At 41.6% G+C, this 15,155-nt stretch overlaps 1 long non-coding RNA gene across 2 annotated transcripts in view; it reads right to left on the reverse strand.

Moving 5' to 3' along the window:
- Window positions 1–15,155, reverse strand: part of LOC110470105 (uncharacterized) — a 167,709-nt gene that overhangs the window by 86,464 nt on the left and 66,090 nt on the right. For both annotated transcript variants that reach the window (XR_013340195.1, XR_013340194.1), the window contains exon 2: window positions 6,450–6,545. This is a non-coding gene — a long non-coding RNA (uncharacterized LOC110470105). The remainder of the gene's footprint in view (window positions 1–6,449; window positions 6,546–15,155) is intronic.

Here is a 15,155-nt window from a genome sequence, read left to right on the forward strand (position 1 = left end):
GGCACAGAGAAGAGCAGCCTTTGGTCACACAAAATCACTTCAGTTCTTTAGGCAGGTGATGCCTACTTGTAAAGTTTTCCATACAGAGAACTAAAAAAAGAAAAAAAAAAATTCTACTCAGCCTGTGTTGAATGTGTGGATCAAAACTGCTTCAATAGGGAGCAAGGGAAGGAAAAACAATGATCAAGAGCCAACAATGCTGACTCCTAATAGACAACAGCTTCTTTTGACATAAAATGGTGCTGCTCTGAGGTCAGGGCAGCTGAAGGCAACAATGCTTTATCTTAGCTAAAGAATATCAGGACACAACTGTTTCTCACTTTTATATTGTATATTAATACTTTAACATACTTAAGCATTTTCCTGTGAAGGAGTTAATGAAGCAATGCTTAGATCTTTGGACACATTTACAGCCCATTATTTAAGATACAGGAAAAAATAAGGTCCTTTAAGAAATGAAGCAACCGGAGCCATTAACCAAAACAAAGAGATCACAAGACATGTTAAGCAGCATTTGAACCAAAGGCTGCCTTCCAAACTGGCATTGCTAGGCTGAAACAGGCAGGACAAAGGACTTCAGACACATGTAGGCTGGGGGAAGAAACAAACCCAAAAAGAACAGACAGGTGCAGACAAGAATGTTGGCTCAGGGATGCTTAAGAGCTGATAGCAAATACATTAACCATAGAATCTTTCCTATGTTCAGGAAAGGCAATGGAGCTATGTTTGTTCTTTGCAAATAAACAGGATTACACCGTGGGTAGAACCAAATTTGGTATTAGTTCCTTCCATTCACTATTGATCCCTGCTGCTTTCCCCAGTCTGGAAAACCCACTGGCAATTTGGCTCAAAAGGACAGCAAAAACAACACAAAAGAATCAGAAACCATTTGAAGACAGCTACACACACATTCTCCTCTCTCCCCATCAAAGCAGAGCTCTGTTCTCCCAACCTCTTTGGCCCCCTGTTTTGGTCTGTAAAATGGAAATAACTTGGCAGAAGAGAGTGAGAGTCACAGATCGTGAGCCCACTCAGTAAACTCTGGGAGAAGGAGCTCCCCTTCTGCCCTTCAGCATTTTTATATCTGCAGTACCTCCTTTGTGCTAAGAGCCACCTACATGGGGAATATCTGCTTTAGTTCTATGCACAGAAGCTACTTCCACAGAAAATATTTGCGGAAACCCACCAGTTCCAGATGTGTGGCTGAGAAGCCTCAAATAAAACAGAAGAGGTTTTAATGCAAATATAAAGCTCTTTACAAATATCAGACTTGGTGACATAACATCAGCTGCGAATGTAAAACAACATAGGGATGAGTGTTCCTGCAACAACAAAAATTTAAAGATAAAATACCTTTTCCTTCAGATTCCCTACACTGATTTCTGAGAATCTAATGAAACACAAAGTATGTTTGCAAAGTAGAACGTTTGCATATGCTTCATTAATTAGTTTGGCAAGGCCTCCACTACCAAAGGTGCACATATTTTTACATAGGCTTCAGCAATCTGCCTTGGAGCTTTCAATATTCATGTTTCTGCACTATTTGTGCTCTGTATAATTTCTTTTTATATATATATATATATGTATATATAGGTTTTATTTTTAATGGATCTTGGAATTTGTCATTCTGCTAGGATTTCTAAAAAAATCCTTCCAGAAAAACTTCCATTTAACTTGACTGGAATAGGAGAGGTGGTGCACACTTTTCCTTTTCTTGGAGCTCCATCTCAGTCCAACAGCAATGCTGTCCATGTAATCTTGGCATCACATTTCACAACAACCTCATGATGAACTGAATTTTCATTAGAACTGACTGTGAATTTTCAGATGAAACAACTTCTCATTGGAATACAACAGCTTGTTCAAACAGAATGTTTTGGGCTTTGAGAACCTCCCAGCTCAACGCAGACAGGGATGTCTTATAAAACTGCTTGTGGGGCTCTTTAATCAACATTCTTTGAGAAGAGGGTGATGGACTTCCCAAGTTCACTGTGACACCTGAAGAGCTGCTTTCTCCCAGTTTGAACAGAAACAGAAATAAGAAACAGTTGTTTCTCTGAAGCCAGTGTTTCTGAATTTCCATCTCCAATTCTATTTTTTACATCTCACCCCACACCCAAACAACACAACAAAGGTCTTCTGGCAACATAGAAATGTTAAATGCCACCTTCTCTGGCCTGGTTACTGAGCATAGTAAGGGGGCTACAAGGAGGAGATGGGAAGCACTGAGAAAAGTGATGCAGCAGCAGGCTCTAGAGCCTTCACACAGATTTACCTGGCTGCTGAAGCACTGGACTGACTTGAGAGCTTTTTCCATCTAGGTCCAGCCCAGCTTTCACTTTGGGTTTTATTGCAGGAAAAAGCTATCCAATGCCAGTCACTTGTGGCAGTACTTAGCATTACCCACCAGCTCACAAGAATGCTCTAGAGCATCCAAAAATTGGATGGGAAAACCCACATAAATTACCTTAATGCAGTAAACTCCCAAAGCAAAGGGCACATCCTAATGCAGAACCTGTCCCATCTCTCCACAAATAATGACACAACATGCTGAAAAATCTTCCTACACCTTAGAAAAATAAAGAGGAATGGGGAAATGGAAATAATAATATAATGGAAAGGAAATGCAAAACGTAAGAGGGTTGGGGAGCTGCGTCCCTTAGTTTTACACAATTATTTTCACCTTCTCACAAACATAAGTATACATTCACTACCTTTGTATGGCACTTCAGCTCCTACTAATCATCAAATATTCATTAAGTGTTTCTGAATTTAGAAGCAACTTGCTCAAGGTTTATGTGTTCCCTCTAAGAGCTCCACACCCATTCAGTCAAGGCAGAGGCTGGACCACATGCTAGAACATAACATGGTGTACCTCATAAAATGCACTGCACCTCCTGAAAACCAGGTAGCCCTTGGCCTCAATCTTGCCTGCTGTGCACTGTGTGCAGCCATTAAATAAAGCCCCCAGCATTTTACTGAGCTTGGACAATCACACTGGACAAGATAACAGGATCAATGTGGGCGATGAGGGTAAAGACCAAACACTCTGGAGATGTCCTGGCGAAGATGAGTAAACAACAGGCCTCCGTAGAGAAGGAGGATAGAAAACTCAAATCACACTGAAATTTACCAAAGCTTAAAGCTGCTTACAATAATGGCTAAGGGTGAATGATTCGTTTCAAACCAGGCCAAATTGAGGAAAAGAACCTTGATGCACACACCAATTTTGTTTCTCAAAGTCAAGAATTGTCTAATCAATAGTAGTGCTAAAAGGAGATGGGCGCTCTCAGGGGTACCATTACAAAGAATTGCACTGGATTTTAGCCACCTGGCTCCCAATTGCTTTAATAGCCATCACATGGCTAAAACCCAGGCTGAAGCTTTAAAAGTTTACCCCTTGGTCTTCCTGAGCATCCACTGCTGTCAGGTGGCAAATGCAGAGCAGCAGTAGGGACTGCAGGATTTACTCCTGCATTGGCCAGAACTAGAACATGGCCAAGAATTTGCACTGCTGCTGCTGCAAGCGTCACTTACTGGGTGAGGAAAAGCAAAGCAGGAGAGGGTAAAAGGGGTGAGTGAAAGAGAAAGAAAGTGTACTTAACCCTTCCACTGTTGATGTGTTGATAGCAGCCTGCACCAGGTACTCACATCACCGGCCTAATCCAATCAGCCCCCCTCTTCCATTAGCTAAAAAGAAACTGGCACTTTTTAGGTAATGCCCTGACTGCTCCCCCCACTCCAAACTGTGCTCCAGATCTTAATGGAAAACCTTCAAGGAGTTGAAGGTTTTAAATCAAATAAAGAAGCAGACACAAGGAGAAAAATCCAATCAGAGCAGAAAGGGTTGGATTAGCCAGGAACTGTTTTTCTCCAATTATCACTAGCACTGAACTTCACAGGAGCAGGAGCTGGAAAGACAGAAGGAGGAAGACAAAAGAGAAGAGGAAGGAAGTGTTTTTCTCATGCTCCTATTAGACATAATTTTACAGAAGGAAAGGTGTTGTCATGTCAACAACATCAGGGCTTGATTTGGTTCCTGGGCCTGCTCATAGGTGAACACCTATGGGATGATGAACATCCTGACTCCTTTCTCAGACAGCTTCCACAGCTCCAGAGCTTTCCAGGGAAGAGAAGGGAAATTGGCATTGGCAGCTGCCCCTCTCAAGAGGTCACCTTATGGTGAGGCTCTCATAGAACATATAAATAACCAGCAAGATCCACCAGCTTTTAAAAGGAAGTGGGGTAGTACTCAGTGCATCACAACTTGAGGTGGAGGGACCTTAAAGGTCACTAGACCAGGTTACTCAGAGTCCCGTGCAACCTTGGGCACCTCCAGGGTTGGGACATCCACAACTTCTCTGGGCAAATTGTTCCAGTGCTTCACTGCTTCGATAGTAAAGAATTTCTTCCTAACATCTAACCTAGACCTGCTCCCTTCCAGTTTGAAGCCATTCCCCCTTGTCCTATCACTCCCTGCCACTGGGAAAAATCCCTTTTCACCCTTCTTGTAGGAGCTTATTTAGCTATTGGAAGAATGGTATAAAGTCTCCCCAAATATTGTTGTGGAGAACAACAAATCAAAATGTTTCTACATTGAAGTTGTTGAGCAAAGGCAATAGAGAAAATGAGTAAATGAAGGAACGTAAGAAACCCAAAGTAACTGCAAATATCCCCAAAAGCTCAGTTTGTAACCTAGAATGAGTGAAAAAAAGAATAATAAAAAAAGGATTTGTGTTCTATTAATACTCCTGCTACCCATTTAGAAGACTGAATGTCCAAAGTTTAGAAGGCTAATGGTTAGATGCTGGTTAGGAGAGAAGAAAGGGAATGACAAAATATTTCCCAAAATACTAGATAACTGTTATGGGCATCCAAAACCTAGGATTTATATATATATCAGTTTGAATATATTTCGTAGTACGGTCCCTTTTTATTGACACCTACATCTATTATATGTATTTTTGGATAATTATTTTGGAAAAAAAGAACAAACTAAATATAATGTCCTGAGCCAAAGCAAGCACTGGAAGAAACCAAGAGCACTGGGATTTCTATTGAAATAAATGACAGAAATCTGGTAGGGTGTTGTTACTTGCAGGTCTGATCCAGAACCCATTAATTTGGTAAGTTTTGAATCCAGCTACAAGAGGAGGGTGAGGAGCCCAAGACCATTGGTCAGTGCTACTGTTACACTGGACTTTGCAGCATGTCTCTTCATAGACATTAGAGCCAAACCACATCAGTTCCCCTTAGCTGAGCTGGATTGGCACTTTGGAAATCCTAGTGCACAGGAAATGTTTAAATCTTCACATTTGAGGGGTAAGAGCAGCATAGAGCTCAGCTACTGGCTAAATATGGCTCCAGAAAAATGAAGGTAGTAAAACTGGCAGGAAGAGAAGAAACAATGTGTTTCAACAATAAAATGAAAAGAGAGATGAAACAGGAAAAAAGGTACAGCAAGGAAGGGAGAATAGGAAAGACTATGGGAAACTGGAGAGTGTGGGAACTAAATTAATCAAAACCAAGAAAGAACTGGGGAAATGGAAACATGACAAACACAGGAGAGCACTTGAACTCACAAAGTAAAAACAAGCAAGAGGCATATTGGAGGCAACGGAAGAAACAGTGAGGCAATGAGAGAAAGAAAAGGAAGGGGGAAAAGTGTGAAAAGCTGAAAATGGCAAAATGTAGGAGAGAAAATGGGAGAGAGGAAAAGGGAGGGAAAGAGAAGGAATTGTACAGGCAAAGGACCAGAAAGAGGAGAACAATCCTAGGGAGCCTGCTGTGGTGGGTCGCAGAGGAGTTCACAAGCCCATGCACTCCAACTATTTCTTTTTGATTCTGTGTCATTGTCAGGCTTCAGACTGCAGCTGCAAATTGTTTGTCTGGCAGTTCTGGTAGGTTTGATTCAATAACTCCTGTAAGAGGGCAGGCAGGATATCAATGCTGCTTTATTGCCTTTTTCTCTGCCTACAATAGCAATCCTCCAGTTATAGAGTATTATAAAGTGCCATCACTGGGGGTTGTATCTCAGCATAGTCACATCTCATCTTCCTGGGCTATAATAAGCCGGGAAAGGTAGAAGTCTGAAACTACATGAGCCTTGTGAAAGGATTAACACTGAGGCCTAAAGATTGGCACTGAGCAAACAGAACCTCAGCTCCCAAGGACCACAAGGGGAGCTGGGGACATCCTGCTGGATCAGCTCCACCAAAATTGACTTGGCAACCTGAGTCAAGCCTCACTGCAGCCACTGGTGGACAAAGCATTGACACTCCAGAAAGCTGTAACCACAGCTGGGGAACAGAGAAAACAACATGTGTGGTCCTGGCAGTTGGGTGACTTTTCATAGCTCTCTCGACATCCTTCAGATATGAACTCTTTAAAAATAGCCATGCAGCGACATTTAACATCAAATTGGACTGACAGATATTGGACTTACTGACCATTTTTCCTCCTTGAAGTTCATTCCTTCAGGCTGGGGGGGGTGTACCTCTGCAGTCCGACACAGAGAAATTTCTCCAGCCTTGAGTGTTCATGACCTGTCAATAAAAAGAGGCTTTCAGTTACACAATGTCATCACATAGTACCTTTTACAAACACTAAATTTGGGTTAAAAATGTCACAGCAAAACACCAAAACCTTTTCACACAGAAAACTGCCTGTGAGGCATTTTATTTGTATGTCTGATAAAAAAAAAAAAAAAAGAAAAAAAAAAAAAAAAGCCAGAAAAATTCCTGACACATTGTTCTGGTTAAAGCCACACAAATCAAAACAAAACTTCTCATTCAGGCCTGGTCATTACAAATATTGGGAGAACCTGAAAAGAAAGAGACCAATTTAATCTGCTTAAACTTTGCCTTTCATATGCACACATACAGAAACCCCAGTTTCATTGTAAAAATCATAGATGGATGTCTTTAAGATTGGGTCTAGTCTAGAAATCATTGTGATTTTACACTGCAGTTTATTCCATATATTTCCATCCTTCTGAGTCACACTGTTCAGCCTCCTACTTATTCTTAATAGATTAATTTGCAGTTGCTCCCTCGACATTTCAGCCTTTCATGGTGGAGAGCAATTCCTCTCATTTCACTCATCAAGGCTCCATATAATAATGAAAGTTCCCATAGGTCACCTCTGTCATGCCTTATTTCCTTAACCCCTTTAGCCTTCCATCCTGATAAGCGTTCTTAAACCTAGAGCTGTCTGCGTCAGGGCAAAAATAAAATTTCTCCCACAAGTGATTCTGTACCACACCAGTTTTATAGAAAATGTGACTATAACCATGTTATTTCAATTCTCCAACTCCTTTATGTTGTCATTTTGGTTTTTTCCAAGCAGTTATACTCACAAAAGTGCTGAGATTCTTCTCTAATAACCCCAGGTCTCTTTTTTTCCCTGGTACACTGGATAATAAGAATTCTGCTGTGGTTCACTAGTTCTAGACCTACTGTTACAGCCACTAAAAGATTCAAATCATCCTCATCTGGGTGAGAATTGCTTTTCACTTGTTTGCTTAATCTTTGCATTAGGCAGAATAATCAATGACTGCTATTTCAGTTGTTACAATATTTCAGAATAAAACTGATAGGCAAGATTCTGAGCTGCCATACATTGGCATGTCCTAACATCACTTGAGTGGTCCAGCCTCTCACACTAAATAGATACTTCAAAAAAACCTGGAGGGCACACTGCTAGTTTGAATCTTCCAGTTGCTCCTTATGGCTCCAATGGCTGTTTTCCAAGTTGTGGCCCTGCTCTGTGATTTACATGGATGTAGGGGAAAGCAGGCAAACAAACAGACTCTGGGTGCAAGTGAGGAAGTAGCAGCAAGTGTCCAAAAGTAGCCCTGTCCTCCCAAGAAATCCACATTAAACCAACAAACCATGGCATTTATTTAAAGAATTATTTTACACTGCATCATTTTCCAAGTTGTCTCTTCCTTTGTGCAATCTGTCCGTTCCATGGGAGACAAAATATTTCTGACCAGCAACGTGTTGCTAAATAAAACAGCTGCCCTTCCCACACACAGCTTGGAGGGCTGTGCATCCTTATGGGGAGCATACAACAGTCAGCTCAAAGCAATTCAGTGCTGATTGGGTTGGGGATAATTTTCTGGCAACTAAGGATGAGATTGAGACCACAAGATCATTTCAAATAACTGCTGAGGAGTCACACGATAGCAACACCTTCCAGTCTCCAGAGACCTGGAATTGATTTGAACTGGTCTACCACTTAAATGGAGAAAAGCTATTATCCCATCACTAATCTCTTGAGCCATTCAGTCCCACTTGAAGCAATTTTTTTCTTCAATAAGCTATTTTACATATTTCACTTAGTCTCCAATCTATGGGAGAAGCTTATCACATGATTTGTTTGAAAAGATAAATACCTCTCCCCTTCCCATTTCTGTTTATTCTGGGGTTTGTTGCTAACATGACAGAACTATTAAACATGTTCCTCCTCTTCTCTCCTTATGGAGCCCTGCTTTTCTTCCTACCATTCCCAAAATAAGACAACCTCTTGTTAGTTTTTGGAAGAAGACCCAGCCTAGAAGCATGTGTTCTAGGTTTTTTCCCACATAAATGTAAATTTACTGCCCTCAGCCATCATAGCAATGATCAGTACAATGCTGATACCTATGCCATACTCAAGAAGGGTAAAATCCAGGATTTGCAGTGCAAAACCAGAGAATTACTAAAGATGCAGTTTGCAAAAGCAATCTTAATTTTTTTTTTTTTTGTGCAATCGTGGGCAAAGGGTGGATGCAGTGCCCACAAGTAAGCAAAGATGCTGTAGTTATTAAGAATGTCTTAAAAATTAGATCTTTGGTGCCTAAAACCAGGGGGGGCAGAGCTGCAGTTTGGTCCAGCAGAATTCTTTGTGATGGGAAATCTTTGTGATGAGAAATCAACCACACGCTCACTTTCCAATCTCTGTTTCTCCCACTGTTTTCCCACTATTTGTGCACTCAGAGGAGCCTGTTTTGTCTACTCCATGCTTTCTCTTCATCAAGCATTTCCTCTGTAGTTTCTCCCAGCATCAAATTTGCTCAGCCCTCCTCCATCACTCCCAGAATTAGACTCTGTGCCTTTGAAAAGCCTGGGCTTCCTTCGTTTGCAGGCAGTTCCTTCCAGCTCCTGCTCACCCCACAGGTTACACTGCTGGAGCAGCACTGCTTTGATACTGCTCCTCTGGCAGCAATTAGAATCAAATCAGCACCAGCCTGTTTATAAAAAGGGATGTTGCTGTAATGACACTATCAATTCTTCCAAACATTGTAGCTATTTATCAAGTGATTAAAGTGGAGTAACTTACTCCAGGTTTACTAGGCTATTTTCCACTGGAACTTAAAAGGTTTTACTGCCTCAAGTATGCCACTTGGACTGCTAATAATTTCAATTTTATTACATTATCATATTTTTTAGATTTATTTCTAGGTTTTGCATAAGATTCAAATTGTTACCCAGTTTATAAAATAATGTGAATTTATCTTGGTCAAAAATCACATTAGGATAATTATCTTGCCCTTTTGACAGATAATTTTGTTTGTAATATATTGAAAATGCTTATTTTTTGTCTTCCTAGCCCCTCATTCTTGCGGAAGAGGCTATTTTTTTTTTCCTGAAACAGGCAACTCCATCTCCCTCTCACTGGCAAGAGCTGTCAGGTCTCCTCCCATTTTCCCCTCTCCATTAGGGGGAACCAAACAAAAGGTGCCTGCTCCTGTCTTCACCTCCCCAAAGCAGCAGCATGCAGCTACCACTGTAACCTGACAAATTAAAGAAAATTTAGTCAGACACTAAACACATGCTAAAACTCCCAAATTATCAGGAAGATGATGCTTGTCAAGTATCAGAAGAAAGTTGGAGCAACTAAGGATGGATTAAGCAAATCACACCTGACCCTCTGGCCGGCCAGGGTCTCTAACTCTGGAATGTCTGAAAAGCCACCCATGATCTCCATCATCTGCACTTTGATTAACTGAAATTAGATTTTTCTATTTAAAGGACATTTTAATACTTAAAAAGCTCAAATTCACACTTAGATGAACTTAGATGAAACATCTACAATTTCTGGGTTAGGTTTGGGATTTTGGTTTGGGGTTTCTTTTTGGGGAGGGGGATGTTGGGGATTTTTTGTGAAAAATACTCAAAATACCACTTATTTAGGAGAAAAAAATCAACTTTGGGAAATACTAAGTGTCAAATTTTATTTAGAATGCTTTCCTTTGTACCTATGCAGCATTACTATAAAATAAGAATTTATACTGACATGTTTTAAGTTGGCGTAAGAATTAGTAAAATAAAATATTTCCTTCTACTGTATTAAGGACATATGCTGCCTAGTACTGATGGAAACAACTCTTTTACAAAATAAAATACATGGCATTCTGATATAGAAAAAGGATAGCAATATTCTAAGTACTGAATAAGTTAAAGGAAGATTTTTCAATACTTCCAATATGTTAATATTCTAATTCTAAATTCCAGTTATTCTAGTTCTATCAATTACTCATGACAGAAGTACCAATAAACAAATACTGGGTAATAGTCAAAAGGTTTTGAGGTATGATGTTGAAATATGAACCTTTTTTTGACCAAAATATACTATGCAGCCTAGGAGCTTTACAAAAGCAATTATTTCTTTGTGTTTTTCTGTACTACTTGTTTAAGAGCTTAGGAAGCTACAGGGTGTACCCCATCTTTTTTATGCTTTAATGTAGGCAGAGAAAAAGAACCAATCCAAAATTGAACGCCTAATTCCCAAAACAGAGATAAAATAAATTTTGCTTAAAACATTTGGTCCACCCTCCAGTTTGGTATTAAAGTGAAGATCAGTTTACACATTTGGGTTATTTCTGATGACAATACTGAGGAAGGTATATAGCCAGAAAAATCATGCGTTTCTGGGAAGGAAACATCTACCTTTGTCCTTCACTGTTGCTCAGAGGTCAGGCAACATTAAATCCCCATTGTGCCACTGTCCATGGCCAGGGAGGCAACACGGACAGCACAGCCACAGCAGCAGCCAGGTATCAGGAAAGCAGCTCAGGCTCCCTGCAGTGAGAGCAGGTTCAGTTCTGTGCATTTCACTGGAGCCACAGGGAGACTGCGCCAACAATTTGTACAAATCACAATCCAGACGAGTTGGCAAAGAAAGTTTGAGTGCTTTGCGTGCTCCGTATCTCTGAACATCTTTTCTCTTGTAATGACAAGTGAAGCTGACGATCATAAATATGGAGTGTATTACCCTGTCCTTTAACTCCCTCCTTATTGCTTTTGCAACATAATACATGCATCTCAAATAAATTAAACATGTGACATATAAATTCAGTTCGTGCTTTTTGGGGGTTATCAAAATCCTGAGAAACCAAAATGCTGAATATCACTTGTCAAAACGTTCTGGGATGAAGTAGTTAAGCTGTCACCAACAGCTTAAACACTGTTTATTTGAATATGTAAAGCAACTTTTTGAAAAAAAACCCAAAAGTACAGAGTCTGTTGATCAGAGTTCTTTCTCCACATGTCTTAATTCTGTTTCCCTGATCTCCTGGGGGAAAAAAATGAAGGAACTTCAAATGAAGTGCAAGGGCATAGACACCCTCAGTGAAGAAAGCACTCTGCTCCACTGACACAACTGATGTGAAAAAATATGGCAATGGTATCACCATGGCGCTGCAGGATTATTAGTCCACAGTGCCCATTATTTAAAATGGAGTTACTCAGTACTTACCACAAAACAGCAAGCAGCATTTTGCAGTAACACAATAAATAACCCATGTCATCTCTGTATCTACACCTTTTGCAGGAGCAGATACAGAGCCAATCTAAAAACAAATCTAAAAGTGCTATAATAATGCTGGAATGACATGCCTCTTAAGCTGTTTACAGCTGACAGACTAAGTGAAATGGTTTGACAAGGAAGAACTCAGAATGTGTTGACAGACCTGCTTAGTTCATATTTGAAAGGCAAAATTAAAGTCATACTTTTACAAGGTGCAGGGTTCTGCTCACCTGAAGGACATTCTCTTAAGCAAGGCATGGTATTAAGCCTTTGCCATCTCCTCCTCCTGTCTCCCATTTTTATGTGTAGGCCACTAAGTGGCACACCTCAAAAATCAGTCCTGACTGCCTATCTCAGTAATTGCTCGTGAAAACATATCATTTAGAAAAGTATGGAGAAAGCAACAGTGAGAATGGCCATAAATGTTCACCCTCCGTAATTTAGGGGAGCACAGCAACATATGGGCAGCACTTGGTTTTTCTTACAGCAGGCAGCAGTGTCAGGAAAGAGCAAACAAAGGCTGAGTACAAATCCCCTCTGTCCACAGAGGCACCTTTCACTTGATTACAGGATATGAGAGAAAAACATGAAGACACAGTGAATCTTAAAAGAAAGAAAATAAGACCTAAGATAGGGCAGAGGAAGGAGATGGAGACAGGCACTGGGAAAACCAGAACTGTTTGGGAGGACTTACACAGCTCTAAGGCGGAGAGAAGGCTCAAAGGACAAATGAAATGATGGCCAAAAAGTGGGCTCTCACTTCCTACCTGCTCTTTGCTAAACCCATTGGCAGACAGCAATCAGAGGCTGTCAGCAGCTCTTGTGGTGGTCAGTGAAAATAACTTGGTGGACTCAGGTCAGCTACTGAGCTTCTTCACTGCAGAAATTCCCTCTGTTACTTGGTGCCGGAGCCCACCCTAGGTCAGGGGTGGCTCCGTGTGGTGGAAAAGTCTCTCCTCCAACCCGTGCTTCCAAAGCAAGGCTCAATATTCTTCTGTTGTCTGGTCTCAAGGCAGTTTATTGCAAGTTATCTAAAAGATTCTCTTCTTGAGCTGCTGTGGTTTGCTCAGCAGCTCAGGCAGAGGCACACACACACCCTGACATCCTCTCTGACTCCTGACTTCTTCTTCTCTCCCTCCACTCAGGACTGCTGCTGTCTTTTATATGGTACATTACATTTTACATGTTTACAGTTTTTCCTCAATGCCTATTACCTACATTAAATGGTGCCTTTCTACTCTAAACCAATCTGTGAGTGCCAACATCAGCAAAAACATGTAGGTAAGGAAGAAGAAAGAGGGAGGACAGGGCAGGCCCAAATCCCTCTATCTTAAAACCTCTGACCCCCATGTACAAAACCAAAACCCTCCTGTACAGGACTTAAAACCCCCCTGTACAGCACTCAAAAATTCCTCCCTCTACTTTGTGACTACTTCTACTATAATATCTAAACTTTTGTGACTTCTTGTTCTTCCTGCAAGGTTGGTAAATCATTCCATGGTTCAAATCCAAAATCACAGCTGTTTCCAGCTGCCTGCCAGGGTCTCAAATGCTTCTGACCTGGAACCTCCAGAAATGTCTGAGGGACATTTTGAGTTCCGTCAACTTGGCCCTCACTGTTAGAGGCCATGGGAAGCCATGAGCATCTTCCTTCCCTGCCACTCAGAGGCTCTGTTAGCACAGGGCAGGTGGCCCCGAGGAGGGAAGAGCCAACACCTGCTATTCCTTTTCCTGTGGATAAGCCCAGAGCTCAGCTGCTGCAATACCAGCCAGTCCAGCTCTTTTAATGAGCCCTGTAATTGGTGCAAATGAGCCCAAAGTGGCCAAATGAAATCCTCTTGCTGCAGGGAACCATCAGGAGAGCATGAGGGAAGTTGTGCATTTGGAGGCAGAGGGTGCCATTGCCTTTACACTGCACTGCCTCTCCCAGCTGAGTCAAACAGCACCAAGGAGCCTGGCTGCTGCAGCACCTGCCTTACAGGTGAGTGCAGAGCTGCATCCAGCTGCAGCCTCAGCCCAGGCTTTGTCTGAAGTGGCTCCAAACAGTTCCAGTCTCCACCTTTGGAGCCCACTGGCAGGTCACAAACAGGGACTGCACACTAAACTTGTGGTTGAAGCTGCAGTTCAGGAATTGGAATGGTGTGGGGTGGAAGTGTTTTTTCAAACTGATGGAAGTTTTGCCTACATATTTCTTCCCCCACATGAAGGTCATCAAATGTTCGTGTGCCAAATGTTAGAATTGATGCCATCCTAATGAACTCTGAAAACATTTTCCTGTCAAAGCAAATAGAACAAGTTGACATCACTGATCCCAGCATCGACCAAAGAGGAAAAACAAACAAACCATCAGTTAAAAAACCAGAGGGGTTTTTGTGCTCTAGGTTCAAGGATGTGAGTCCAGCAGTGCAATGACAAAGGGGAGCACTGTGCAGATGACAAAAGGGTTACACTTGCTGCAAAGGAAGCTGGTCCTGAGACAAAAAAATTGCTTCAGCATCAAGGTCAGGAATATCTGGGTGCCCCCTGCTCCTACTGTGTGGCACATGAGATCCCTTGTGTCTGTGCCGTGTTGGGTTATTACCTGTAATATGTGCCACAGGCTAGGGCCTGAGTGGAGAGTGAAGCCTAGAACTAAGCCCTGTCAGAAGTTGCAGAATGATTACTCTTAAAAGCAAGCCAGCAGCTCTCAACTTGCCCAAGAAGAAACTTTTTCTTTCCTACTTAAGCTGCCTGAGCTTGCAGCCTTCTCCCTCCATCTCCCAGGGGATCTCCCAAGCCATCTATCCAAGTACAAACCATGGCATGGCAGCCCTGCTACAACTGGATGCAAGTACAAAGGAAGAGTATCTCACAGCTACGCTGCTAAATTGGGGTTTGGGAAATCCAGAGACATTTCTTCCTTCTAACACATGATTCCTCTATGTCCCTTGGCAAACTCATGAAATCATTCCACATGGGAAATAACCATACCTTCTCCATTGCCTCTCCTGCTTGCTCAGAAATTTGGGACAGAGCTCATGTTGCTGTGCTCTGTTTCTAGCAAAGATATATCAGACCACAGCCTCTGTAGGCACCTTGGTGTGGTCAGTATGGAATTAATTCCCACAGCACAGACTTTCTGCAGAGTGCACAGTGGGTGTGCAAGCCTGGTGAAAGCAGGTAGGTGCCAAGACCTGATGAAGTCCCAATATTAATGTTTCTCTTCAGCTTCTCTGGCCATTTCGTGAAGGGGATTTTTCACAGAAATTGCTATAGGATACAGCCTCTGTTGAAAAGCACAGCATTAAATTTGGGAATAATGACAGAAGAACCAGACCAGAATTGAAAGGGTGATACATATTTTGTTGTCCTTACATCAAATA

The sequence above is a fragment of the Lonchura striata genome, chromosome 6, assembly GCF_046129695.1.
Source record: "Lonchura striata isolate bLonStr1 chromosome 6, bLonStr1.mat, whole genome shotgun sequence".
Taxonomy (NCBI): domain Eukaryota; kingdom Metazoa; phylum Chordata; class Aves; order Passeriformes; family Estrildidae; genus Lonchura; species Lonchura striata.